This window comes from Triticum urartu, chromosome 3, assembly GCF_003073215.2.
Source record: "Triticum urartu cultivar G1812 chromosome 3, Tu2.1, whole genome shotgun sequence".
NCBI classification, from domain to species: domain Eukaryota; kingdom Viridiplantae; phylum Streptophyta; class Magnoliopsida; order Poales; family Poaceae; genus Triticum; species Triticum urartu.
This window is the reverse complement of record NC_053024.1, coordinates 680,441,093-680,449,497: the sequence shown is the minus strand read 5'-3', so window position 1 is coordinate 680,449,497 and position 8,405 is coordinate 680,441,093. Positions and strand designations below refer to the sequence as shown.

The 8,405-nt window shown below is 39.1% G+C and overlaps 1 long non-coding RNA gene across 2 annotated transcripts; it reads right to left on the bottom strand.

Annotated features, from left to right (window-relative positions):
* LOC125549102 lies at positions 1–1,763 on the bottom strand. Of its 2 annotated transcripts, none has more exons than XR_007301250.1 (2): positions 1,536–1,763; positions 1–1,381 (listed from the first exon to the last, which is right to left on the bottom strand). It is a non-coding gene; the product is annotated as an uncharacterized LOC125549102 (long non-coding RNA). The 2 variants fall into 2 exon arrangements; XR_007301251.1 differs by having other exon boundaries at positions 1,540–1,763.
* Positions 1,764–8,405: the final 6,642 nt, after the last annotated feature.

Sequence of the window (8,405 nt, the reverse complement as noted above, 5' to 3'; positions counted from 1 at the left end):
AAAAAAGATCTCATATATTTAATCAATAATGTTGCTTTACAAAGAGCACCATCCAAGGAATACATGATACTGTATATAGATATGCTTTGTTCCAAGTATTGCACATTAGAATGGCATTGCTGATCTTCAGCTTGTACACATGTGTTTAACGAGAACATGTGCTTTGTACATAAAACATATCAAAGCTTCGTTGCATGAGCATCTAGATTGACATGTTCAATCTTCATTAACTCGAACCAAACTGATCGGTATCTCTTGGCATCCATAACTCCATATCCTGAAGATAGTTCCTGCCAGTTGTCGCCATAATAAAGTGCATACTCTTCATCTTCTCCTAGCAATGAAGAAAATACAAACAGTTAAAGTATACTACTTTGAATAATAAACAAGTTCTTGACGAGCATGTTGTAAGAAAATGTTAGAACTCTGAACCTGTGTCTGTTTTGTACCTGAAAACAAGCAAATGAAACTGGAATCTTAATTACTTGATTTAATACTGAGCAGTTTGTGCTCAGAGAAACTATAGCTGCCGGTAGTAAGTGGTTGCTTGATATACATAGACCATTGGAATCTAGTCAAGTGCTTCGACTAATGATCTCAACTGAATGGGTACGCATGTCACACCATCAGGCAAGAGGTGCTGTCTTCTCGGGCGATTTTAGAAAGAATAATTCAGATGTAAGAACTTCTACTAACGCTTGCAAATATCAAACAAAAACTTCAGATTCTAAGTTGTGGCACATGATCGCTAATATAAGTTCCTAGCACATTGTTCTTCGCTTATCCCTAGACTTCATTAATCATCTGTGAAGTCTTGTTTAACTATATATGATGGTCATGAGAAGAACGAAGCTAGGTTGTTTATCTAGTGCAATGTCCCAGATGGTAGTGGTACTACATGAAGAGTAATACTGATAACCTGGATATTCTGAATTTTTGAAGGAATAGTGCATGCACATCTACTGCATTTATTTACTACAAGCTATTATTCTGTACAAAGAAATTATGACTTAGGTTTCAGAATATGAAGATGATATATCACTTTGGTCTGAATGTCTACATATTTTGAATGTGTCTGCATGAGCTTGTATGTCCGGATGAGCTAGCTAATTGTCTACATAAGTGTGTATGATTACAAACTAGAAATCTGAATGTGGATAGTGACATCTGAATGTGTATACTGTATAGCAGTAAGTTTGCAAACTGGCGTACTGTACTTAGCACTAGACAAAACTCAAAAAGTAGCTAAACTGAGATGCGGACCACCGCATGTGCCCGCTGGGCGTAGCTGGCAATGAAAACCTGTGTATACTGCTAATCCTGCTATTTTGGTAGCGGACGTTGGGGAAGTGCCGCGGAAGCGTCTGCCTGCATCCTGAATCTAAATGAGCAATCAACATGTCATATAAAGATGAATTCCCTGAATCTAAATGAGCAATCAACATGTCATATAAAGATGAATTCATGTACACACGACGCGCGCGCGCGCACGCACACACACACACAAAGAAACAAGGGATTGATGAACACCACACCTACGTGATGTCATTGAGGTGCTCCCATCATTGCTGGCCGTTTATCTTCCCAGCACTCATGAAATTCAGGTAGCTTTGTATCTCTAATATTATAGGAAACCTGCAAGACCATAGTTCACTAAGCAACAACTTAAAATTCACATGCTAGTGAGAATAAAAGATGCAGTGTGGCATCCTGCGAAGCGCTTTTGTTGTGATGCATCCTTCTGGTCCAAAAATGATTGCAATTCATCATAGGTCCCTTAGTGGAATCACGGCATCTTGCATTGTGCGAGGGCGTGAGGAGATTACGGTGGCCCTAGTGGCTTCTTGGGGAGCATTGTGCCTCCACACCGCTCCAAACGGAGATTAGCATCCGCAAGGGTGTGAACTTCGGGATACATCGTCGTCTCCGCGTGCCTCGGTTATCTCTTACCCGAGCTCTTTACTTATGCACTTTACTTTGTGATAGCCATATTGTTTCTTATCATATATCTTGCTATCACCTAGTAGTCTATCTTGCTTAGCATAAGTTGTTGGTGCACATAGGTGAGCCTAGTTGTTGTAGGTTTTGTGCTTGACAAATTAACCGCTAGGTTTATTCCGCATTTGTTCAAGCCTAAACCGTAATTATTTTAAAACGCCTATTCACCCCCCTCTAGGCGACATCCACGATCTTTCAAATTGGTATCAGAGCCTCGTCTCTCTTTGTTAGGCTTAACTGCCTAGAGAGTAAGGATGTCGACTAGGGGATTAGGATTTCCTGACACTCTTAGTTTTGATGGCACAAATTTTGATGTTTGGGTAATTCGCATGCTTAATCTCTTTAGGGTCATGGACCCAAATTTAGAGCGAATTGTAGATATGGGTTTTTCTCCTCCGAAGGATCCCCGAAGATTATCTTTAGAGGATGAGAAAAACTCTTATCTCAATGCTCAAGCTTCTAATGTGCTTTTCGATGCTTTGAGCAATGTAGTTATATTTCAACTCATGCCGTTCCGGGATGCTCATGAGTTGTGGACAAAGCTTCAAGATAAATATGGCATGTCCAAGTTTTGTGCGGATGATTGTTCCCCCTCCACATCCGGCCGTATAGTCTTCTCAACTTCTTCTACTTCACCTACATGTGGCTTGCCACAAGGTAATGATATGGTGAGTAGTGTTGGTCATTGCAATGTTGATAGTATGTTTGTTGTGGATGATCCTTCATCACTATCTTATTGCAATGATCCTTCTTTGGGCTTTAACACTTCGAGCACTCCAAATGTTTCACATGCTTGTGTTGATAGTCTTTGCATATCATGTAGAAATTGCTTGACTAAATCCCATGATGATATGTTTACTATGTCTTGTTGCCATGATAAAAATGCATATATGTCCTCGAATTGTTGTGCTAACAATGTAGCGGAAACCCAACACCCCATGGAACAAGATGTGGTCTTGAATGGTGCTTCAACGGATCCTTCATCATCATCTATTGCATTTTGCCTTATGGCCAAGGCTTCAAAGGTATCTCCCACTTTGAATCCCAATATATCTTGTGATGATGGCAAGAGTGATGATTATGTTGATTATGATGAAGAGAATGATAATGTTGCCTCCTTAAAAATAAGGGGGAAATAGTTTTTAAAGCTCTTCATAAAAATAAAATTGCTCATTTCAACTTCATGGAAATCTTGTCCATTGCCATTGAGGGCAAGAAGTATATTGATGAGTTGGAATCTCGTCTTGAGGAGCATGAGGTCACCATTGATAAAATGGAAGGTTATGAGTGTGATTACGCAAATGAAATTGCGGACCTCTCTCAAGCTCTTGAACTTGAACAAACCACCAAGGAATCTCTTGAGGAGACTTTTGCTCTAGAATTATCTAGAGTGAGGGAATCTCGTGATAGAGCTCTTGAGGTGGCCAATGATTTTGAAACTAAAAATGAGGAGCTTGAAGTTGCACATGCTAAACTCCTTGAGGACTTTGAGCACCTCAAAAATGGCTCAAGGGTCATTAAGAGTGAGCTCATCAAACTCACCGAGTCTCATGCTCAACTTAAAGCTTCATATTCTAAAGAGCTTGCCAAGTTGTCTTCTCCTCTTGTTGCTAATGATGATGCTTGTGCTACTAACTCTATCTCTTGTGAAGCATCCATATTGAAGGAGAATGTTGAGCTAAGGGCTCAACTTGAGTTGCTATCTAGCAATTATGGAATGTTGGAAGAAAATCATGTAAAGCTCACAAGCTCTCATGATGATCTTCTAGTATCCCATAATGTGCTAAAATTAGCTCATGAGGCCATGCTTGCTAAGGTAACATCTAGTGAGCCTCATGTGGATACTAGCACTACTTCTAGTCAAAATGCTATATTGCCATGTGCTAGTCCTTGTAATTCATCTACTCACAATGTTGGTACATCTTGTGATGAATTGCTTTTCTTGCCTTGTTGCTCTAACGATGAAGCTTATACTTCCTCTAGTACTTGTGTTGAGACTAACCATGCAGAGAAAATCAAAGAGCTCAAGGCCCAAGTCACTTCTTTGAAGAAAGACTTGGAAAAGAGTCATGAAGGAAAATTCACACTCAACAATATCTTGAGTGTGCAAAAATCCCCCAATGACAAAGGTGGATTTGGATTCAACTCCAACAAGAAGAAGAAGTCCAAAGTGAACAAAAAGAAGGGCCAAGAACAAGTCAAGAATTCGGCCAAGATTGTTTGCTTCAACTGCAAAGTAGAAGGTCATCATGTTAGATCTTGCCCATTGAAGAAGAAGGCCATTAGTGACAAGCAACAAGGGAAGCGTCCACAAGTTCGATCTCATGCTCAACCACAAGTTGAAGAAAGTCCTCTTCCCAAGAATCCTCAAGCTAATGCTTCTCAAGTTGAGAAATCAAGTGAGAAGAAAGTGAAGAGTAGACGTTGCTACTTATGTCGTGAGAAAGGTCACCTCGCCTCTTCATGCACTAGTGGTAACTTATCCAACCCAATTATTATTGATGATATCTATTCTCTTGGGAAGGATAAGGTTGGCAATGTGTTTGCCAAAGTTGTTGGTACTCAAAGTGGTGTCAAGAAGAGAACCATTTGGATAGCCAAGCCTATTATGACTAACCTCTTAGGACCCAACTTGGTTGGGGACCAACAAGCTCAAACTTGATCAATAGGTGTTGTTGGAGGGCATTGGAGACTTGGCTACTTTATGAAGAATTAAGGGGACTTCATCATTCTAATTGTCTCAAGCCAAGTTATTCTAATTATCAAGTTTCTATCTTATATCCAATGCTTCTCCATGCGGTAACTCGTGCTTAAAGTGTTTACATTGATAGTTACTTACCCCTTTGCATGTTTGGTTTTGTTCCTTGCATGTGTTTGTATATGTTGTGCTTCCAACTTGATTATCTTGAGCAATCAAGTATGTGTGTGTTGGTTTGCACATCATGTACGTGTGTGTCATGCATTGAGCCTTTTGCATCTTGTTATTTTCTTAGTTGGCCCTTGTGAGAGATTAATGGAATATCCCATTATGGGGGAGTGATGTGCTTTGTGCACCTCACAATCCTATATATGTGTGTACATGAGTAATACCATATAGTATTGATATTTCTAGATTATCTAGTCGCTATGTGGTATGTCTTCTCATGAGAAATTCAAATTCTATATTGTCCATTAATTATCTCGTGTTGGATCGTTTTTTTGCCTCTTGTTTATCTTTAATTGGTATCACATTATGGGGGAGTAATATGCTATGTGTATATTACTAGCCTAGAAAATGTGTACATTTGAGATATTGTCACATAGAATTGATATTGTAAATTATCTTGTTCCTAGGTGGCATGTTAGCTCTACAAGTTGCAGTTTGCTTTTTGTTTGGTGTGAAGATGATGTCGGATATCCTTGTTATCTACCACCGGAAATTATTTCCAAATACTTCTTGTCTTTTGACAATTGGTATTCACTTATGTGTGGTAGAAATTATTGATCATCTTTACATTGGCCTTTGCTTTTATTTGCTTTATCCCTTGCCTAGGATTGTGTCAACTCCCATTGTATTCCATACCACTTGTGTATCTTGTTAATTTCTTGACCTTGTCTAGTGTTTTCTAGATATAGTGAAAGTGGTGATCCCACCTCGTGCATTTTGTATTCAAATGCAAATTCTCTATAATGCACTACTCTTGGGGGAGCTATCCTATTCTCTATAAAACACTCATCTTGTGATCCTTATCAAGTGTGTGTTTATGGAAGGCAAGCCGTTTCTTTTTGGTGCTTTGTGCCATTATGAAACTTTGTAGAGAGCTTGGTTTGTTTGGAACCATCCTCTCTTTTGGGAGTTTGATGTCTCTTCTTTGTGTATATCAATGGATATCTCATTCCTTGTTGTATCCATTATGGATACCCTCCAAGTGATAATTTATTCATTTGGTATCTTTTCTTTCCTTGGTATTTCTTTGTCTTTCGGTATCGGTTCTTGAAAGTCTTGAGCATGCATATTAACTTCGTGTAGTATCTTTGGCAAGCTTTCTTTCTTTGACCCAATATATAGGGGAAACTCCACCAAGTCTCAAATTGGATGAGATGTGCATGAAATTCATTTTCGTATCTATGTGCACATATTTATGTGGAGTTTGTCCTATGTATTGTTTGTTCTCTAACTCTTTGGTCCCAATGAGTTTGGGTACCATTTTGTTTGTGTTGTTGTTCTAGGAACAAGTGGGGATGCATTGGATGCTCGGCTCACTCACAAGGAAGGTGTTGTCACCATGTGCTTATCGGAGTCAAGCTAGGATGATCAATGAACTACTTTGTACCTTCAATTGGTATCTAGTACATCCTTCCAATGTTATCTCGGTAACAAGTATCTTCATATACTTCATGCACACATTTCTTGCATCAACCTTGTGTAGGTTGCATCTTAGCATGATTTTCATTCCATCTTGTGATACTTGTTTCCTTTCTCAAAGCATCTCAACGATGATCTCATGTTGCTAGTTGTGATGTCTTTGATAGTTGTGTAGTAGGAATTCATTTGTATACAATAAGACTATATCTAGCCATGTGCTATGCTTTCAAGCAAATATCTTATTGGTATATTTATGATTTCCTTGTGGATATCCTGTTCCTCGTGTTGCAACTATTTCGGGTGTACATCCTTCTTTGTAGATATATATCATCATGATTTTGTCTACCTAGAATCTTATACACTTGAGAAAAGTTGCATATCTAGTTGATATCCTTTCTTTCACGCCCACCTTGCCTTTCTTATGTTATTTCTTTGGTGGCTCTGTGAAAGCTTTTGCCTTGAGTGCGTATCGTATCTCGTTGCATCTTGATGCACTCTTGTGTGGTGAAGATTATTTTCCTCATGCTTATCTCTACGAGGCCTTTTCCATCTTAATTGGTATCCGTCGTCTTGATGAAGCTTTGATCTTCTATCTTCGCCACGGGTTGTCACAAGCATAGGTTCTTTATATGCTTATTAGTTAGCTTGTGAACCCATTTGCTAGTTGTATGTGGGAATGATAGGCCTTGCACTGTGTTGCCTCATTTTTTCAAGACTTTATTGATGCTTAATGCTCATCCGTACATTAGTCTTCTCAAGTGCATTGCCTTGACTCACACACATCATTTTGGTTGTGCCCATTCTTAAGTTGCCTTTTTCACTTATTGCTCAACCACGTGTTTGTTACATGTACTAGGCTTAGTTTCCTATATGCTCACTTGCACTTGTTGTAAGTTTCCACTGATTTTGGGGGAGCTATGATCCTATTTTGTGCACTTTGTATCCAAATACAAAAATTCTTATGTGTGCACAAATCATGGGGAGCTTCTCTAGTTTCTTTAGAACACTCCTTTGCTCTTATCATAATATCCTTTATTCATGTAGCTCGTAGGATCTTTGGCCTAGTTGGTTCAATTGGTATCTTTTGATAGCTTGCTTCAATTGGTATCTTTTGATTGCTTGATTGCTTGTTTCTCTCTTTGTTATGTCCTTGTGGCATATCATTCCTTTAGCAATCTTGGTGCCTCAATATAGTTGGTCTTCCTACAAGTATTACCGTTGGATATGTGTATTGCATTCCACTCTCTTGTTGAGAAATACACAATTTATGGAGGAACACAATTTATATTGGCCTTCTATGCTTTTCGCCCATTTTGGCAATCGATGCCAATGGGGGAGAAGTTTCAGAGAGTTTTATGGAGAAGTCTTTAGAGTTTTCTCCTTGCTTTGGTTTTGTCCCTAAGCATTTGCATCTCATACACATGCATTATTGGTTGTTGCATTGCTTGGTGATGCATAATTTCTTGTATAAACTCTCGTGAAAGTGACTGTCATCAATTACCAAAATGGGGGAGATTGAAAGAACATGCGGTGCCCCCATGTTTGGTTTTGGTAATTGATGACAATCTCTATGGACTAATGGTTTCCTTGAGTTATATTTGAAGGTTTTGTCCATAGGATTTTCTTGGAGTACATGTGTTGGTTTCAAGGAGAGTTTGTGTCGACCAAGGTGCTATTCAAGGAATTATCCAAAGATTGGTCATTTGAGAGTTGAGCTTATTGCAAGCATGTCTTGAAGAAGAAGATTGTGTGATCATTCATGTTTGCCTTCAAGACATCATCCAAACAAAGAGAGTTGGAAAGATTCAAGGTTGATCAAGACTAAGTCAAGAGTGAATCAAGTTGATCAACTCACAAAGAGTAGAAGATGTACCGAGAGGGATCAAGTGATCCCATGGTATGATACGTGTCCATGGGCTTGCGTCAAGAGGATGATATCATACAACCCATGGGAAGGATGACATCAAGTGGTGATCGTCATCAAGATTGCCATGTGCAATTTCAAGTGGAGAATCACGAAGAGATCAAGTGCTTGAAGCTTGCCATCCATTGTGGTGTCAAT